At 46.8% G+C, this 21,467-nt stretch overlaps 1 long non-coding RNA gene across 1 annotated transcript in view; it reads right to left on the bottom strand.

Moving 5' to 3' along the window:
- The window catches only part of LOC144177832 (uncharacterized), a 44,890-nt gene extending 24,097 nt beyond the window's left edge, over positions 1-20,793 (bottom strand). The window contains exon 1 of the long non-coding RNA XR_013323870.1: positions 20,668-20,793. This is a non-coding gene — a long non-coding RNA (uncharacterized LOC144177832). The remainder of the gene's footprint in view (positions 1-20,667) is intronic.
- Positions 20,794-21,467: the final 674 nt, after the last annotated feature.

Genomic DNA, 21,467 nt, shown 5'->3' with positions numbered 1-21,467 from the left:
TAGTTGGCTGGCTTTGGGGTTGAGATCGTTGGTAAGGACGGAAATGATACTTCGGTGCGGCCCCTTTTCAGGGACCGATCACGTTTGGAGGGGGGGTTTGATAATACCATGCAGCATGTATAGAAGCAGGGGACGGGGGTACTTTCTTCCACAACCTTACCCTGATAGCTGAGGAGGTCCCGGAGCTCCCTGCCTGGTAAACAGACAGGGAGCCCATCCGCCGGAGCTTGACCTGGGCTCCGACGGCCACCGTTCGTGGTTTCTAACCCTCCACCTATAAACACATTGCCACGGTTGGATCCAGCGTATGTTTGGGGGCTAGGGGTCCGCGGTATCGCCAGTACCGTCACCAAGATTGCTCAAGGTGCCCCGTGCGGGGTTGCTCAGAAGTAGGAACACTCCGCCCCGTAATTGGGGTGTGCGACTGTAGCCCTGAGCACCCTCCTCTTTTTCCGTCAACTACCCAACAAGAGCAATGGGAGATGCTGCGGTCAAGGCCCTCTCTACCTATCCAGGTTCAGCAGGTGGACAGAACACAGGCCGTGCAGACTGCATATGGTCCCCACAGAAGAAGGAATCACTCCCCAGGGCTGCACTCTGGGCCGTTCAGAAATCTGAACAGAAGTATTTCTTCCTCCTCTGCCTTCTCTGCCGCAAATCTCGTCGCCTCCGTCCGCGGCGCAGAGACGGAGAAGACAGACCGTCTTACACCGGGTTGGAGCTTACTTTAATTTTATAAAAAAAGTTTCCACTCTTGTGCTACACCAATACAACTCAACCAAACACCGTACATGCTTCATGCATTGATTAAACCTTAAGAATATCTCTTTGATGTAATAAATGGTGTGGTTAAGTGCATTTCACTTCGCTCTGGTTTTGCTATTAGTAGAGCGATGCGAGTGAATTTAAGTGACGTCGCATGGGTAATCGTTATGGGCGCCGTTTACAGCTTTGCTTTCCAACCACGTTGACGGGGTGGATTGGCGCGATTTTTTTCTCCTTTATCTTTCTTTTGCTTTGAAGCCAAAGTGATAAATTATGCGCTTTCAGTGAAATAAAAACCAGTTGTGAGTCAGCGCTCGTGTTGTCTACTTCATCCGTCCTCGTCCGTGTTGCGCTGCTTCCAGATATCCCAGATATTGCACGTGCGCGAGTTATTGATAAAAGTGAACGCGCCTTCGGCGCGCACACGCTTGCTCGTAAGGTAAATTTGTGGCGGCATTGTCGTTTTATAATTGATTTATTAACTGCCTAAACGTCAGTTCACGTTTCTTATCAATGTATTTTTTATTAGTTTCGTGCAGAATCTTTGACGCGTGGTTAGGGCACCCAGTCAAGGACGGTTTGATACTTCATTGGACGTTTCAGTTTCCTCCGGTGACTCTTCTTAACCCCTCCGAAGTCATCCGGGCGCACCTGGTCATAAAGACGGCAAGGTCAACTGTACAGCCTCCCGAAATTTTAATAATATAGCGGGAACGGCGACCGATCCACATGTCAGCGCCTTATCACGGTGTTCAGCGGCAAAATAGGCGAGGGTACGCGCAAGCTCCTAGAATCTGTTGTGGGAGCGTCGGCTGCTCCGCTGTTCTTCTCAGGGCAACACACCCCCTGTTTTTCTTATATTGCAAGGCCGTTTCGCTACCGCCACAGTTAGCTAAGTAGCGTAGGGCCCAAAGTCATTCAGATGAAGTGGCCGGGGGTGTACCACTCTGAAGGAAACAGCGTAGTGGACGACACTCATACAGCAGATAGCCCTATGCGCGTGCGCGTACTCTCGCCTATTTCGCTGCTGAACACCGTGATAAGGCGCTCACATGCCGGTCGGTCGTCGCTCCCACAATATTATTAAACATTTCGGAGGCTGTACGTGCAGTTCGCTGAGTACCTTCTAGCACGGCGATTTGTGGCGTGGAGGGGCTGCGCGCAAACTTAATTTTCATGCTCCCATCTTGCTCCAAAACGTATATTTGCGGTGAAACTGCTGGCAAGCGTTGATTCAGTGCTCCGAAACATCTGACACAATACCGCGGTGTTGAATGCCCGTCGACTTGCACAGGGAGCAGTAGAAGGCCAACCTGAAATGCATGCGTTGTCAGCTGCCGCAATTACAATAGTTTCGCTCATTTAAAAAAGTACCATTGTGGGCTTTACTGTTCAATCTAATTTGCGTGCCCGCGCCTTGTCATCTTATCGCGAGTGGGCTCGTTGTTCTATAGTTATAAAGTTAGAACCGTCGTTCCGTATTGGACAGGATGAGATAGGAGCCGCTGCCCAGACACGAGCTAGAGGGTAGCTTGTGATACCCTAGCCGATATCTGCAAGTAATGAGCTTAGTCGGTGTGACTTACTATACAAGAACGCTTTTTAAAGCAAAGCTTGTTACCCCTACCCCCCAATGGTTCTATCGCAACCGTTGTTGTCAACCGAAAACTCCCGCGAACGAATAACAGAATTTCCTGGCGCCGCCAGGAATCGGACGTGGAACTAATAGAGTACCAAAGCGACAGCCCGTTGTCTTACCGATTTAGCTACGAGCCCAAGCGGAGACGGGGAAGGCAGGTGGTGTACGCACCGAGCGCATATACGGGTTTACCCCCTGCATTCTCGCTGAATGCCGCGTGACAGCCTCACGCGACCTTTCGCTCCGCTTTGCGCTCCGCCAACGGCACATCTAGCGGATCTGCGGGCGCCTTGCGGGTGTTCTAGAAATTACAAAAATTAAAGGACGCTCACACCAGCGCATGTCATCTCACTTCTAGTACACCAAGGTCATAAAGCCTGTGGCCTCCAGTGTGCACGCAAGAAATCACATCTCCTTGTCGTCCGCCCTCAAACCAAACGACACATCAAGGAACACATTTGAACACTCCTTGATGGCCAGCACAGAATGTAAGTCCGCTTGATGCACTTCCGCACTCTTGGCGACAAGAACTACAGATCCTCCCTTTGCTTAAAAATATGAACCCCTCACACGACGGGGGTCGCCGACAAGGACGGGCTCAAGCGCTCGGCCCCATCCTCGTTGGCGATCATGAAGTCGTCTACACAGACGCCTCCCAACATCGAGATCAGCAGTACGCCATCATCATGACTACCTCCAGAACTAACGTCCTTGCGTGTGCCTCACTCAAGACCCAAGACATCATGACAGCAGAAGAGGCAGCCATCGCCTCGGCTATCACTCAATCAGGGGTTCGGAATGTAGTCACCGCTTCCCAAAGCCTACCAAAATTACCAGTCCGGTTGGGTGTCCCGACCTGCACTGCGTGTGGTAGAAAAGCACGCTCCAAACGGTTCTATTCAGCTCATCTGGCTACCCGCTCACGCTTCAATGGAGGGCACCGAACACGCCCACCAACAAGCCGGACTTTTCAAGTTCTTTTCTTCTCCTGCCGGTGCGTGCACGAGAAAAAATCTGTGTAGTGACTAGAACCTTCAAAGTTCACCTTTGGTAATCAATATTGTGTACCTAAATGTGTATGTAGCACGTTTCTTCCTATTGTGCAATATTGTATGCCTAAATCTGCACGTCATATTTCTGCTTAGAGTGAAATAGTGTGTACATAAAATGTATATGCAATATATGAGTGTAGTATATGTTCTGATACCTTCGAATCCAAGACGTCCTCATATGAATTTTGAATAAAAGATAAGCAAAAAGAACGTTTGTGTAACGCTACAATTAATACCGTGAAGACAATTCGACTCCAGAAAACACATTATTACCTGCATGTTTCCTTCGTTCAATAATTGAACACGTTGCTGCACATACAAAACGACGGGCGGCGGCCATTCCGGAACATCGACCGCCGCAAGCCCAACATTCGTGCCTGGTGCCGTTCCCGAGCGGCCCATGAGGCCGCGACCGGCGGTAGGCGCGAAAGTTGGGCTAGCGTCGGTTGCGGCGGCCCGGCCAGGCTGCCGCGGAAAAATCACGTCAGCATCGCCCGTGACGTCACCAAACTCTATTCTCCCCTCGCCACTCGGCGATTAATGCAACGTTTCTTAGACGCCACGTGCCACTATGGGAGCATCTGACGCTATTGGCACGAATTACGCTTGACCACGGTGGATGCTACCGATGCCACACGCGGTAGAAGCCTCTGGTTTTGTTAAGAACACTTTACGGGATTTTCTGTGGATAAGGCCCATACGAGCCGCCTCATCCTCTTTTTGATTTCCCACAATAATACTATGGTCAGGTATCCATAGCCATTTTATACTGTGTCCAGCAAAGCAAACGAGGTGGTGAAGGTAGGAGACATCACAGGCTGCGATGGGGGGTGGGGACCTACTTCTCCTTGACAAAACTTGCAGAGCTGCCTTGGAGTCCGTAAAGATGCTCCACTGGGGCGGTCCGTGGCGCAGAATGTAAACAATTGTATCTTCAAGCGCCTAGAGCTCAGCCGCTGTAGATGACATTGGTCGCTCCAGACGAAATGAAAACATGTCCCCAGTTAAGGTGCACGTACAATCCAGATGATTAGCTTTGCGGAAATGACGATCCATCCCTAAATATGTGTGATCTAGCCGAATGCATTTCATGCATGTAGTCTAGGACGATATGCGGGATTTCCATCTGGGGCATTATCGTTTTTTGAGCCAATTCCAGGGAGACGACCCTGAATTTGTAAGAGAGTAAGGCTCCAAGGAGTGAAATATCCTGGCATTATTTGTTTTTTCTGGCTTAAAACTAATAGTCGTATACGGCCAATAGCTTGGGCGAATGCAGAGCTCGAACAGAGTGAGGTTATCCGACTAAGAAAATCGTTTCTTGAGTGAACTCGATGCCTCAGGTGCACACAGAGAGTCTCCTGTTTCAAAATCACGGCAAAGGGCAAGCAACGTGCCTCTACAAGGGTTCTGACGCTCGATAATCCCTTCGGAAGCCCATGGCAGGTGTGAAGATTGCTTTTTCTTGCTGCCTGAGACCCTTCTTGCTTGTTTTTGACACTCAATGTAGGACAGGGACGCTTACCTCAACACACCATCCGCATAGCTGTTGTGGAGCATAACCATTGAATGGAAATCACAGCCTTGGCGTGAGCTCGCAAGATTTCAAAACGTGAGTGGCCGAAGAAATGCGGCCCCGTAACCATTTAACCTCGGTTTACAAGGTCAAGTTGCCGTCCAGTAAAATCCCTAGAAACCTTTGGACTCGTGAGCATGAGAGTGTGCGGCCGCCCAGTATCAGTGGATAAGGACCCATGTTTTCTCGCGTGAAGGCCATGGCTACGCGCTTGTTCGAAGCAAGTTGGAGGCCACTGGCTGCGAGGTAGCTGGAGATTTTATGGAGGGCTTTCTGTACACGCTGCTATATAGATCGTTCAGCGCGTGAGGCACATCAGTTGCAGATGTCTTCTGAATACAGCGTGATATCCACTCCTCGCGGTAGGATTTGCTTGAGTGAAATGAGGGTCATGTTGAATAGCAATGAACTTAGTTCGGCACCTTGTGGTACACCCTTTTTACAGCATAGTAATACATGGGGTCGTTCGGAGTCGACACAAAAAGATGTCTTCCATCAAGGTAGTTCGCTATTGATGCATATATCCTGAACCCCAAACCATGGTCTTCAAGAGCTGCTAGGATTGTTGCGTGGAGGACCGAGTCGAAGGAAGCTGTGATGTGCAGGAAAATGGCAGTTGGTGTGCATTCAGAACATAGTGACCTTTAGATAGAAAAAACTAGAGTGATGATGTTATCAATCACCAATCTGTTTTAGCGGAAGCCATTTATTTCTGTGTAAGAATGTTTTCCGGCTCTCAAGAAACAAGATCATCCTTGAATGCACCCTTCTCTTATTAACTTTCCAACACAACTGAAAAAAGCGTTAGGCCGGGAAGATGCGTAGCTTGTTGGCGCTTTCTCAGATTTTAAAAGTGGAACTATTTTTGGAAGCTTCCACTGCGGAGGTACTTTACCTCTTTGCCACGTTCAATTATAGAATTTCAAACGACGCCGATGAGCAGGCCGGGGCAAATGAGCTGTGGCTTCATAGATGCCGCGTGATGGCCTGGTGTGAAGAGCTTTTTTACATCGAAGATGCCGAAAAAAGCTATTGTAATGTAAAAGGAAGTTCAAGGGCTGGTTCCTACACTTCTGAGTTAGTAGAGGAGGACACACGCACCGGTCGTGGTGAAGGCATTGATGATGTTGAGACAAGCCTGCAATATTTTCCTCGATGGGAATCAGCTTGAAAATAAACGAACGCAAAGGAAGAGGGAGAAACACGAGACACTGCTGACTAACAAATCAAATGGTGCTGACGGAAACACGGATATGTATATATACAAAAATACAAAGAATATAAAATTTCTTCCTTATCGTCAGTGATAATTAGCGAATATCGCTGCGAAGAAACTTTTTTTCTATTTTTTTCAACTTTTTTTCTGAAGCAGCTATCTCCAGCTTCCTCTATCCCCAAAGCTTCTACTAATTCTCTTTCGATCCTGCTTTTCTTTCTTCCGATAACCGCGATTTCGTGCTAATAGACTTCCCAGTGGCAGTCTCGAACGTGGTTAGCAAAGCGGCCGGAAGGGGTTGCTTGGAGTGAAGCAGCATACTATCGGGCCCGGTCGTCGGTCAGGCAACGGCCAGTTTCTCAGATGTAAATAAACCGGCACCTCACTCTAACGACAGGAGCAACGCTTTACCCACTTGTCGTCTCCTTCTGCTCTGGTGAAAGGTAATTAAGTCACAACTGCTGCATTTCTTTAGAGGTTAAAGGACCACTTAGGTCCTCCACATTCGCTTAAACAGTTTCTGTTAGGGACTTTTGAGACATGCCACACTGAAGATGAATGTGGTGCTCCATGCTAAGCCTACGTACTGGAAGCACCGTTTTGTTCACCGAAAAATAATTCCGCCTTTTTTCGATAGCATCAATTCACTGCCCTGAGGTAAATTCAGCCCAGCTGTTTACGGACAACTGTAATTCTATTAGTCCATCCTTTTCATGTCTAGCTTGGCCTGGTCGTGAAGTTCGCGACTGTGCGATAGCATTTTATGAGTAAAACAAGAAAGCTCTGGCTAATTTGCTTGTAGTATTAGCCCGACGTGACTAATATGCAGGATCGGTTTGTGATAAAAAACATCACTGCCAGAATTTCTCAAAAAACGACAAAAACTTGAGCCCCGCTCGTGTGGGCGACTGTGAATATTGAGCGCGCAGCGAACACAGGTGGGCGAAGTGCGCGCCATTCTCTCACATGCTCAAATGTACCTGGTGGCGCACAATAGCGGCTCTAATGTGAGCGCGAATTCGAGGGCACGAGAGAGCAGCTGCGGCCGGCGAAAGGGAGTGACGGGGATCTACAGCCTGGGGCAGCTAGGAGCAACCATCTTTTACGGTGGACGACCACCACCCGATGTAGGCCCAAGCCACTGAAGACGCCGTCGTGAGTGAACAGCACCATGCCGTGACTTCCTGGACAAGCAGTGCTTCATTTGCCGCAATGTTTCCTCTACGCGCTTTGCGTGCATGCTTGCTGTACTCGCGTAGTAGTGCCTCCAAACTTGCTTTCCTTGTTCTTTCCATAGTTTTTTGGAGTAAACCGGTGATTTGTTTTCATGCGGGTCGGCGTTAGGTTGTCGGGCGGATTTGGCTTCGCGAACCCTTTACGATTGAAGGAGGTCCCTTCAAACGAGACACATACACACGTAGACATTCATTGACGTCTAGTCATTACATGCCGACTTCGCCGCGTTGCTGAAATGGCGCAGTGTTTAACGCAACGCACGGTTGTTTTGAAGGTCGGTATAGTTCAACCACGCGGGAGCTTTCTTTTTTCTTTGAGCATCTCACAATTTGTTTTACCAGGATAGGCTACAGTTTCTCGCCTTCACTTAAAACCCACAAGGAATGTTTATGTCAAGCCTCAGTAGCAAGGCAGCACACACTTTTCACACCTTGACTTAATAAAGAAGCACTCGAGACATAGCTACAACGTAGGTGTTACGAACCGTCGCCCTGTAAATCGAAAATAGCTTGAAGAGTGTGGTAGAGTCAAGAAAAATAAGGCTAGCACCAGACATCCACCCAGTGACAGTGGAAGGGGTGACTTCAGCAGTCTCCGCCTTCTACTACCTGTCGGCGCTGTATCGGCTTGGTTTTTTCTTTAAGTGAAAGCGAAAGTTTATTTCATAAAAACGAATATAAACATATTATTATACAGACGAGGGTCCCATAGTCAACAGTCTGTAAGGGAACCCTCGATTATGAATACGCAAACAAATTTGTGCAAGCAGCAAATGGGCGTGTCATCTCATCATAATAGTAAAAGGACAAGTGAAGTTATTATTCAATGTACATGCACTCAACAGTAAGCCTAATAAATATACAAGAAGTTATACAAACAATGTAATGTAACACAAAGGGAATAACGGCACAAGCAAACAAGAATACCAATCATCAATACGAACAAAAGCATGATCGTAATTAAACCAGAAGAAACTCTCTAAGGTTTTTTTAAAGCATGTAATAGATGACGATGATTTGACCGTAAGAGGCAAATTATTCCACAATGTGACAGCTGCGAAACAAGATGTTTTCTTACCGTAATTAGTGCGCTAAGTTGGTATAAGAAATTATTATTACTTGAAATTATGATGAAGCTTTTGCTTCGTAAAATAACAAAATTAATGAAATCATAAGACTGGTAACAGTGCGATGATTTGTAAAAAAATATTTCCAAGTTGTAGTGAAATACTGCATTAATTGATAGTATGTTATTCTGACATAGTAGGCCTGAGGCAGACGAACGACATGAACAAACGTTATAATTCGAATACATTCATTTGAATATGGTGAACCGATGAAAGGTGAGAAGAGTACGCGTTGCTCAATGAAACAATGCCATAACGGAAATGAATGCGAACAAAAGCAAAATATAAAGACAACAAAGCATGATCAGGGAAAAAGCGGCGAGCCTTGATCAAAGCTGCAGTGCCAAAAGCGGTTTTTTGCTTAGGATTGGAAGAGTGCGATTTATATGTAAGCTTAGGGTCGCGATGAATGCCAAGGAATGTAACGCGGTCACCTGGTGCAATTAAATGAGGCCCAAGTTTTATTTCGGGTAAAATAGTGATAGTTTTCTTATATGACCTGAATACCATAAATTTAGTTTTTTCCGGGTTATTAATTAGGTAATTGTCATGGCACCAGTTTATAACGTTGTTAAGCACTGCATTCAAGTTCGAAGTAAGGCAAATAATTGATTTATTAGGTAGTAATACTGTGGTATCGTCCGCATACAAGGTGCCGTGAGTTGGATTACCGTGATCAGGAAGGTCATTAATATCAAAAGAAAAAGTAAAGGACCTAAGATTGATCCCTGGGGAACGTCTTTATTAAATGTTTTAGTTTCACAGAAAGTATAAGCAAGATATAGAGTGTGTAGAATCTATCATCATCAGCGTTGCACCGAAGACATCACCATCTTCGAAGCCTGTCGTCATTGCACGATCGGCGTGCGCTCGCGCTACATCTTCTTTTAAGTCGCCATTAAACCTTCCGACCGCTCGGTCGCTCCCTCCCTTGTCTGAAGACCTCTAAAGAATCCCACAATCTGGTGCCGAAACCCGGGATACAACGACAGCGACAGGAAGGGCCTGACCACCCTCAACGACAGGGCCTGCTTGACTTTCCACGAACCAGCCACTGATGACCCGAGATGACCTCCCTGGAGCGTATGCTGAGGCGCCGAATCACTTTGCGAGCCAAGCTCAACGGCTTCTTAAAGGAAATCGAAGACGGCCTACGTGATGGACGCTTGACCACACCGATGGATTTTGCTATTTCCCTCGAAAGAATCGAATTCATGTTCAAGCCGATCTAAAAGCTGGATGAGGACATCTACCGCGAACACCCACAGGAACTCGACGCGGAAGAGACCTCCGACGTGACAATGTTCAACGACAGCGTCGTCAAGATCATGGCAGAGCTTCGTTACCGCTCCCAAAACCATCCGCCCGGTGAGTCTCACCCTTCAAGTTCATCGACTAGAGCCAACGCTGCTGAGACTGTACCGATACCGATACGAAATTACCGAGAATAGAGCTAACGAAGTTTGACGGCCATCGTAGAAACTGGCACAAGTTTTAGAGCCAGTTTGAGAGCTCTATTCATTCGAATCCTGAGTTAAAGGAAACAGACAAATTCCACTACCTGACGAACCTACTAACAGGAACGGCGGCTTCTGCTATATCAGGATTACCGATTACGGATGCCTGCTACGCTGACGCTGTAGAAATTCTTAAAAAGCGATTTGGGGACAGTGAAGTCATCGTACAAGATCACTTGCACGCTTTGATTAACCTGAAACCTGTCTCGTCATCGTCAGACGTAGCAGAGTTACGCAAGCTGTACGACAAAGTACAGGTGCACTGTAGAAGCATGAAAGCGTTGGGGACGCATCCCCTGACGTACTGCTCCATGCTCCACGAAATCGTGCTTCAGTCGCTGCCTCGAGATATCGTTCTGCGTTATCACCAGCGATCGAAGATAAAACGGGATGCGGCCGATTCGGGTACCACAGAACCTTCGTCGCAGCCAGCGGACAAGCACGAAAAGAAGTTTGAAGACCTAATGACCTTTTTTGGCCAAGAGCTCGAATGTCTCGAAGCGGTAATGCCAGCATTATCGAAGGGATCGGACATTCCGAGAGCCGCGAAACAGCATGATATGCGTCGGACATCAAACGCCGATCACTTACCATCTGCGGCAGCTCTACATGGAGGAACTAATAACGTGAAGAAATGTTTGTTCTGTTCGGCTCCACACGATGCAGCTTCTTGCTCATCGAAAGAAATCAGCATTTACGAAAAGAGAGCCCTACTAACAAAATCTGGCCGTTGTTTCCGATGCCTAACTCCAGGACATGTCTCGAGACAGTGCAAGAAAACAGTCGTTTGTGGACACGGTTCAAGACGACACGTTTCGTCGATGTGTAATCCTGATGTTCCAAATCGACTGAATGGTCACGTGACAACCGCACCTGTCCACCTACTATCTCCACAACGAGGACAAGTGGTGCTACTCCAAACACTGAGAGCAAAGGTTTCGGGAAGAGACAAGGAAGAAAGCTGCAGAATGTTGCTCGATGGAGGCAGTCAGCGAAGTTTCATCCGAAGTGACGTCTCTAGGAAACTAAGCTGCGAACTCCTTGGGGAAGAAACACTAACGCTAGGAGTGTTCGGAGGAAAGGAAACGCAAGAGACGTTAAGAAGGGTTCGCGTCTTTCTCCATTGCTCATCGAAGCAGACTACAATTCCCATAGAAGCGCTGGAGATTGAGTCTATCTGCAATCAGCCTATACCCAACCCAAACGAAGAGTTGCTAAGGGAACTTAGAAGTAGAGGCATCGACACTAAAAGCATCTCAAACGGAAGTAATGCTGAAGATTCAATCAGTCTACTGATAGGGTCAGACTTTTACTGGGAAATTGTGACGGGAAAAGTATTGACAGTACGCCACAGGATGAGAGCCATCGAAACGCGGCTGGGCTGGACTCTACAAGGACCGACGCAGACACCCGCTGAAGTCGTCCAGTGCTCCAACATCGTTGTTCTCAAAGCAAATACGTCGGAAATTACAGCCGCTTTGAGACAGTTCTGGGAGCTAGAGAGCATCGGTATAACATAACAAGCTTCACCGATAGATCACGTCGAAAGCGATTTCCAGAACAGCATTCGACTTAAAGGAGGGCGGTACGAAGTGAGCTTACCTTGGAAGTCAGACGTAGACCTTCCTGACAACTTCGCGGTGGCTGAAAAGAGGCTTCACCAGTTGCTAAAGAAGCTGTCTGCCAGTGCTTCATCTCTGCAAGCATACGACAACGCGATTCGTCAGTACATTTTAGACGGAACTGCTGAACGAGCTCCCCGAACGGAACCAACAGATGGGCGGTACATCTACTACCTCCCACACAGGGCCGTAATTCGAGAGGACCGACAGACGACGAAAGTTCGAATCGTGTTCGATGCATCATCTCATGCCAGCGGAGTTAAATCACTCAACGACAACCTGAAGGTTGGACCAAACCTAAATTCAGACATCGTTGCCCTGCTGCTTAGATTTAGGGAATACAAGGTTGGCATGACAGCAGACGTGGAAAAGGCATTCCTTCAGATCAGTCGGTGAACAAGACCGAGATGCTCTCCGCTTCCTCTGGTTTGAAACATGCCCACAGCCAGGTCAACCACTGCCTCTTCAAGAAGTGTGGAGAATGTCAAGGGTGCCATTCGGTGCAACGTCCAGCCCATTCCTGCTGATGGCAACTTTACGACACCATTTTCGATCCCTCCAAGAAGAACATCCGGCCACAGTTCAGCGCTTGATGAATGGCTACCCGACCCAACCATCTGGCCCACCGAACCGGAAACACCTAATGTACAGGCTTGCTATGCTGATGCGGAGATGAACCCGTTGTCACTGGCACTTCGAGTACCCACTTCGGAAGGAACGGATTTCACTCGCTTCAGCTCCCTCCTCCGCCTTCACAGGGTGATGGCGTGGGTACTCAGATACGCCAACAATCTTCGAAACCAAGAGAAAGTTTCCGGACCATTGACTGCCGACGAAGTTGAGAACGCCCAGAGCTACTGTATCCGACAAACACAAGCCTGCTTCTTCAAAGAAGAGATACAGTGCGTAAAAGAAAACCTCCCCTTGCCTACAACCTCATCGCTGAAGACCGCTCGTTTGTTTCTTGATGAGAACAATCGTCTTCGGGTTGTAGGGAGGCTACAGGCCAGTTTCGAGAATTACGACTCGAGACACCCTATTTTGATACCCAACCAGTCTCATTACGCAAGGCTTCTTGTTCTCGACGCACACGCAAATCTTGGACACGCCGGACTTCGCGGCACGCTTGTCCAGCTTCGTGAACGTTACTGGATTGTTCGAGGACGTCAATTGATAAAGAAGCTCCTGAACACCTGCGTAATTTGCAAACGCTTCCACTCAAGACCACTAGTTCAAGATGAAGCGCCACTTCCTCAAGACCGCGTAACAGCAACGTCCCCCTTTCTCGTCTGTGGTGTAGACTTCGCGGGACCACTGTATACAAGAGATACATCCCAGGACAACCGTTGCTACATCGCTTTTTTCTCGTGTGCTTCAACTAGAGCTCTTCATCTCGAGTTGGTGGAAAATATGACTGCAGAGAGTTTCATATGCGCGATGCGTCGCTTTGTCTCACGGCGTGGATTGTGCAAGACCATCTACAGTGACAACGCGCGTGCATTCAAAAGAACCTGCAGGGAGCTCGCCGACCTTTGGAGGACGCTTCAACACCCGGACGTGCAAGCCTATTTTTCCGCTTCCGCAATTTCCTGGAAGTTCATTGTCGAAAGGGCTCCTTGGTGGGGTGGATTTTATGAAAGGATTGTCCGCTCCGTCAAGAACACGCTAAAGAAGATGCTGGGTCGACAGCAAGTGAATGTTGTGGAGCTATCTACAGTTCTCACGGAAGTTGAGGCGATCATCAACTCTCGCCCGCTGACGTTTGTATACAACGACGTAGCGGAACCTAGCCCTCTAACACCAGCGTGCTTCCTCGTCGGCAGAAGGTTGACAGCGTTGCCCCCGTCTTTTTACACAGAGGACCTGACCCATGGATCGACGTCCACAAACCTACGACGGATGTGGCAGAAAAGAGAAGACACTTTAGAGGAATTTTGGACGCGTTGGAGGAAAGAATACCTCTACGAACTGCGCTCTCAAGGCCAGAGACGTCAACCTTCAACCGAGAAGCTACAGCCCGGAGCAGTTGTGCTAGTCGAAAAAAACGACACACCAAGGTTGTTTTGGACTCTCGCCCGCATCGAGCAACTTCACCCAGGTCGTGACAACAAAGTTCGCGCTTGCACACTACGGCTCCCAAATGGACTAGTGACGAAAAGACCGGTGCAGCGCTTATATTTGCTTGAAGCAGGCTGACACCTGGCATCCGTGGCCGGGGAAGATGTAGAATCTATCATCATCAGCGTTGCACCGAAGACATCACCATCATCGAAGCCTGTCGTCATTGCACGATCGGCGTGCGCTTGCGCTACATCTTCTTTTAAGTCGCCATTAAACCTTCCGACCGCTCGGTCGCTCCCTGCCTTGTCTGAAGGCCTCTCTCGTCCTCAGTGGATAAAGAATCCCACAGAGTGTATTGTCTGTATAGTACGTAACTTTTCAAAAATAATAATGCCGGTCCAGTTATGAAGTAATTTTCGAATTTATTAAACAAGATTTTGTGATTAATGGTACCAAATGCGTTAGTAAAGTCCAAAAAAACTGACCCCACAAAACTTCCAGAGCCAATTGCTTTCTTAATAAAGTGAGTTAACGAAAGCAAAGCTAGGTTAGGGGAACGTCCAGACCGGAAACCGAATTGAAAAGGGTTTTGTATAATTAACTTAGTTAGGTAGCTATTAAGACGTTTGGGAAATAGCTGTTCAATTAGTTTACTTAACAGGAAGGAATGGAAATGGGGTGGTATTTCGATAGTAATAATCGATCGCGTTTTCTCAAAATGGGTATCACTTATGATTTCTTTAGAGAAGATGGCAACGCTCTAGACCTGAATATAAGATTTATTTTATGGGTGAGTGTATTTACGAATAAATAAAGAACTAACTTCAAATGGCGAATAAAAGTGTTGTCTAGGCCCGGACTCCTGTTTTTTAGTGTACCAAGAGTAGACCGCACTTCCTCCGGTGTAACCGGGAATAATAAAAAAAAGATTGGGTAGCACGGTGCATACAGAGTTGTGCATTCACATATTGAAGGGTATTGTTATAGACAGAGAAAAGCCTTCGGCAATGTCTGTAGGTTTATTTAGGTTTTTCCATTGCAGGTAATTTTCCTTATTGAGGCAATAACTGTAGTCGTGTTAAGAAAGGTATTAAACATATTCCATTATTTTGTGGGGTTATTTTGGTATTTACGAAATTCATTCTTATAATACCGTTTTTTTGTCTGTTTTAAAAGAAGGTTTAGGAGCGAGCAGTATTTCTTGTATCACTTAGCTAAATTGGAATTGAAGGGCTGCCTTTTGGTTTTCTTGTAGAGGTTGTCTTTCTGTCTTTATTTATTGTTTGTTTATTATTTATTTAGAATACTTTCAAGGCCCATAGGGCATAACACAAAGGAGTGGTAAGGTACATACATGAGGTGCAGTTGTTTTACAAAAACAGTATATAAACAGAAATCAAGAACAAATGCCAAAATAGCGATTCAACAAGGACCGTTATCAATGGCTGTTTAAAGAGAGTGGCATCAACGATAGCAGAGATGGTGGGAGGGAGGTGGTTCTATTATACGCTGGTTTTTGGGATAAATGGTTCGTTATACATATCAGTACGACAATATGGTACACCAACTTTGCTGAACTGGTCAATCCGAGATGAGACGCAATGGGGGGGAGGAGGCGGGAGTGGTAAGTTGATCCTTTTAACTAGGCTTGTGATGATAAAGTTTACGGAACCAACACAGACGAGCGCATTTGCGATGGTGTGAAAGGTTGGTCAGATTAAACTTATTTTTAATGTGTGAGACACTGGCATGCTTTCTAAAGGTCCATTAGTAATCCAAGGATTATTCGGATAACTGAACATTTTTTGGCATTTTACAGTAGTAGTGCTAGATGACACAGCTCTTAAAAATGCAGAAGAAAAGTGCTGCAGTGCTACTTCTGCATCATCCATAGAGTTAACGGTACACCAGTCAGTCGCCCTGATAGCTTCTCTAAATTTTACTGTATAAAATACGGATTTAAAGTGAGAACTGCATTTTTCAGGCACGTCCGCATCAAAAATAGGCAAAATAGGAAAATGATCAGTGATACCTGTGTCAATAACGACTGGGAAACGTTGGGGTGATAGGTTAGGTAGCGCATGGTGTAATAACGTTCAAGGACCATTGCGCATGCATCTGGTGGGTGAATTTATCAGAGATTCAAATCCAGATCCAGTAAAGCAATATGTATAAGCTGTAGACGAGTTAGATGTATGGTGTAGACCAGGCGCAGTGCCGCCGAACGACGCCGCCAAGAAGCGCGGAAAGGAGCTTGCTAGGTCCGACAATAATGGGCTTGAAACTTCCTGAACGTGGCATTTTTCGCTCCCCTCGTTCGTCCCGCGACGCGGCGCCATCAGCGCGAGTGGAAAAGCGAGTACCAGTACCATTATTGTGAGGAGAGAGCAACGTTCAGTGTGCATGTATATTTAAATTAGAATTTGAATGACTCTACCCAGATATTGATAATTATTTTTGTGCATATCTCTGCATGACACGAAGAGCATACGTACAGCCCGAGAAGTACCTGAAAGAAAAGCATTGCAGGCGTCTTTTAGGACTCAAGTCTGCGGAGCAGCTCTGCACAGCAGAGACCCGGAGGCCCAACTGCGGCCGGTCTGCCTGGCCCTGGACTCGCGGACTCCCATGGCCTGCCCTCACGAGGACGCCGGTGGGTCGATGAGTGGAAGGGGGGAAGAGGGATTCCGGGGGTATGCTGGCTCGTCTCTCACGGTCTCTGACGTGAGGGCGCTAGGCAACATTGGCGTCGGCTGAGGCCCACCGCTGAGACTCTAACGCCTCACCTGCTGGGCCTCCCGCATGGGGCTCTACATTATAAGAGTTTTTCCTCTCTCTCTCGACACAAAATCCCAATAACACGCGCAGCGCAGCTGACGCTTTATAATACCGCGTTTTTTTTTCGTTCTACAAACTTTCGCTTCTTTAGACTGCAACTCTTAATCGCCAGCTACTGTGGTTTTACGGCGTCCGTCGCTGTCGTCCTTGTGGTAACCAAAGGAAGAGGACAGCGAAGATAGACCAGATAGAGCGAAAAAAAAGTGGAAGAGGAAAGTATGTCGAACGTTTGATGGGAAGGGCGGAATGCTCAGGCAGCACAAGACATGCTCGGCGGCGGCGACGCGCTGCGTTCTAACGCCAAAATAGCGCGTGTCGTCGTGCTTTCGCTGATGATGCGTTCACCTTCTTAGACGGAGAAGCTATGCGCCGTCACCGGAAAGACATCCCCAAGCAGCAGTGGCCGATTGCCAATGCTTGGGAGCCCCATGGGTCTCCATTGGCGTCCGAGCTATTCGCTGCCGATAGGTAACTCACAAGAAAGATTGATTGAGTGCCAAGCGCACGGCTACCGTAAGGAGCGTCACAGAGAAATCCCATCGGAGGCTGAGCTCTAGCAGACCCATAAAAAAGCGGTTATTGGCTAAGCTCATACCTTGTACGTGGCGCGTGCAAACACGAAGGCTAACGTGGTGAACAGGGGCAACAACGCAGCAAAAAGTAGTTACCTTAAAAGCCGCAGCACCGTGTCACGAAACCACACCTACTGAAACTAGACTGCAGCGTATTCAAAATAGCGTGAGAGATAGTGCTACACGTTCTGTAAAAGTTGGTCATTTGTGAGTCCTAACCCAATGGTTCTCGACGGACTAGTGTGATGTGCGCGTCCGCGCGCTCCCTTGTCTTCGCGGCTTCGGACCGGACGGACGCGTCGCTGTGATGGTTGCGTTTTCTGGTTTGTGGCATTCAAAACACCGCAGTACTCCTGTAGGTGTCTGTGACGTGTGTTTTGGTGGCGGTGACGGCGCTTGAAGTATATCTGCCTGGTGGAATAACGTTGTTTGTCTACTTAGACCGGCAGCTGAACACGTGAGTCACCATTTTATTATTCAGTGCGCAATACGCGAGAGCTCGCGCTCGTTCCCGCCTAAATTATGCTGTCGTTTATAACGGTTGATGCGCTTGAGTGCTAGATTGTGTTGTTGGTTCTTTCAAAGAATTAAGCGGTCCCATACATGTGCTTCCATTGTGGGACGCTAGTTCTAGCTATCCCCTTTCCGGCTTTGTGTCTTCCGAACAAGCGGCCGTGCTCCCACTGCGGGTTCACGACGTACAGCATGCGTCGAAGCAAGACTCGTGTGCAGCACAAGAGTTACGGATGTATTAAGCTGGCGTCAATACACGTTACTTGTAAATGAAGCTTCCGCTTAATTATTTTCGTGCACAACGTAGAGATATTGCCGAGCGACAAAATAACTGCACTACCGCTGGGCTTCTGTCGGTTCCGTTCGCTTCTGGCGCGTCGGACGAGGCAGTAGTGAGCGACGGCGACAGCATCGCCCTAACCAGTTTAATACGCATAGGTTAGTCTTGTAGCGTCACTCAGAAATGTCGCTTTATTTGGTTACCACTGAAAAATACAAAGCATGAAAAGGTCACAGGGCACCTCATCTAGATCTAGGTTGGCAAAGATGTCTCGCGAAAAACGCGCAAGTTCGTGCGTTTCCAACCCATTGTGTAGTGCGTTGCCTTATAATCTCTGATCTCGCGTTGTTAGAAAACAAAATTGACAGTAATGAAACGTTGACGACACGGTATTTCTGTCTGGTGTATAATTGGTTGTGTGACTATGGTAGTGACAACAACATTTCAAGCAACCGCTGGCGTGCTGCTTTCTGTCCTAAACTTCTCTCATATTACCTTGTGCAACTGCCATAGTGTGAAGCACATTCTCGTTGAAATTTCGGGCTGTTTTGTCAAAAACAAGCATAGTAACTACTATCGTAAAACACAGTAGTGAAAAATGAATTGCAGTAATTGCACTACGTTTCATGTTTAAGTGCGAGCGTTAAAAAGCGAAAAGTTTAGGCTGAATATTTTCACACATGCATGCGTTAAGGATGCTGCTAGGGGCTGTATTTAGCAAGCATCGTGCATTTCACAATCTAGTGAATAATTTTTTTACGTATTACAGGCGGTACAACCTAGAGGTGTTTCCCGTGGACAAGTGGCAGATGCAGCAGAGACAAGTCTTCTGAGCTGGACTATTCTACAAAAGTGCTTTTGTACTACCGAAGAAAAGGACCTTGTTTACATTTACCTGAATGCTTCTGTTTTGTAGGCATCTAAAGCAGCTGAACGGAGTGGGGTCGCTTCGGGCTTCATGAGCTTTTTCATTTTTTGTCTAGGGTTGTGTTTGAGTTTCCCTTTTGTGTTTAGGATTTGAATGAACTTATTTCGTATTCTTGCCACTGTTTTGTCAGATTTTGACTGTAATTTTTTTGTGTGTAATACAAAAGTCAGCAAAGCGGTCTGCCTGTGTTTTGGTGCTCAATTGTTTTTGGGAAGTTACGCAATTGCTTCCATAATTTCCTACAGTTCATTTATTGTGCTTTGCGTCTTGATTTTTGTTTAAGCATCTCATTGTACAGAAAATTTTAATGCTTGCGCTATCAGTAATTTTTTGTATAATGACATTTGTAAAGCAGAAATGGGGCCGCGAGGCAGCTTATACAAGAGGCATTGGTCATAGGGACTGGCTTGAAATCCAGAACTGTGCATGAAGAGACCATGGGATCCACGCATAGGAATGTGCTTTGCCAAGCATTGTCCAATATTGGCCTTCCAGAGAATTGCCAGTTGTTTGCGCGTCACCTTTCACAGGCACCAGTCAGTAATGGCGGCCCAGGTATTGCCAAGCTCGGAAATATTGACCCCTGATGGTTTGCAATTCTTTGGCTTGGCACTTTCTGCCGCTTGGGTCAGTTAGCTCTGCGCTAAAATTCCGCATTAAGGAGTACAGTAATCTTGAGCCAATTTTTTCGAGCGAAGCATGCAATAAATAACTTGAATGTAGAATTCGTGTATTCTGAATGCCACACAATAAAGCCCACCTAAGAAGTTCTGAAGATGATGATGCTGATGATGTTAATGGAGATTTAACTTCACGTTTCAAGGTCTATTTGTAGGCCACAGGTGATTCGTTCGGCCAAAGAGCTGCACGCTTAACGTCTTGAAGTAAAATTCACTTCAAGAAGTTGTGACCATAATATCGATGACCTGAATTTATGTTCGCAGGTACATGCGTCGGCCTTCGGTTATTGGTTCGCCCGAAGAGCTGTATAAATCCCATCTTAAGGAGCTCTGATGATAATGATTGCCTGAATTCACGTATCCAGGTGTATGGGTAGGCCACAGGTGATTCGGTTGAAAAGCGAGTGGCCATTTGGGCACACCCTTGCGAACGTAACCGTGAGTGGGCTGGTGAGCGTCGTAAGAACCCCCGAAGTTCGCCAGGCGGACGTGGAGGCCAACAAGCGAAGGCCTCAGTTGTCGTTGTGCGTTGTGTGTTTACCATAAAGCTTCACGTTTTTTATCTTTTTGTTTAGGAAAATGACAAGTAATGTTTTTGGAAGTATCAGCGATATGTTTTCTGTGAGTTGGATACATTTTACGAAGTTTAAGTTGTGTTAATATTAAACATTTTCATGTCATCCGCAAAAATATCGCCCACATAATAAGTCCAAATAAAAACGTCACTTATACGCGGAGTTTCGTCGCAAACCCAAATCACGCCTTAGGATCACTAGGCGCATTTGGTAGCAATTTTTTTATATGAAAAGCTGACCGTCGGTCTTTACCAGTAACAAATGCTGTTTGGGTGTACTTTGGGTTTGAGCAAGTTTATCATAGTGGCAAATCTCTAAGATTTGCTGGTCATTATATTGTGTCTTTACACCGCTTTAAAAATCGTATACACACTCGCCGATAAAAATGCCTACTTTCTCCAATCCGAATAGGAAGACGCATTCTTTTTGTAATGTGCACTGTATAGGACAAATTGAAGTTTGCGTACATACCCGCCTGTGTTCGCCCGTTGTAGTCCAAGATGGCAAACCCAAGTTCCTTACAGGCTCCAAGAAAGAAGGAACTCGCATTCGTGCGCCCGTTAGGGAAGTCAGCTGGGAACTCTCCATGGTATCCGCGATAGAAGACTTTAAGCAATAAGGAAAGGAGGATGTTATTTTGCAAGTGCCATATTCGGATTCATTTTTTCTCTACATCTAGAACAGGCACAAATAATCCCGACGGCGATAGCTCTAAGCACAACACTGTAAAATCCCGTATTAAAACCGCCCAACATAAAAAAGGTCCCAAGGTCCCTGCTTAAGAAATTTGAAAGTTTTAGCTAAGCAGCTCCATTTAGCGATAACTTCGACGATGAGCGATTCTCGGCCGCCTACACCTTTATTTATTTATTTATTTACAAATACTGCTGTCTCGATACACGAGACATAGCAGGAGGGGGTACATCAGGGAAAGAAAAGAACATACATTAAGCTGTACCACATAAACATACAAAGCATTTAAAACATATTACAAAAGATGGTTAGGCAGTTCTTTCAAAAACAGTTCAATTGGTTTTTCACGCAGAGAACCATGTAGGTTGTTCCAAATCTCAACAACGGCTGGGAAAAAGGAATTTACAAATGGCTGGAAAGGAACAATGCTGAGTGGGTGAGATCGGCGCGTCGCTCGTCGTGCTGAATGACAAAAAGTAATCGGTGCTTCAATGCAACTGCGGCTGTGTACAATCTTATGTAGCAGAGTGATGCGATCAAGTGTGCATCAAAAAGCAAGGGGTTCTAACGACAATGAG

The sequence above is a fragment of the Haemaphysalis longicornis genome, unplaced genomic scaffold (assembly GCF_048455015.1).
Source record: "Haemaphysalis longicornis isolate Haplotype H1 unplaced genomic scaffold, Haemaphysalis longicornis Haplotype H1 scaffold_1, whole genome shotgun sequence".
In the NCBI taxonomy this organism is placed as follows: domain Eukaryota; kingdom Metazoa; phylum Arthropoda; class Arachnida; order Ixodida; family Ixodidae; genus Haemaphysalis; species Haemaphysalis longicornis.
This window is presented reverse-complemented; position numbering and strand designations above follow the sequence as displayed.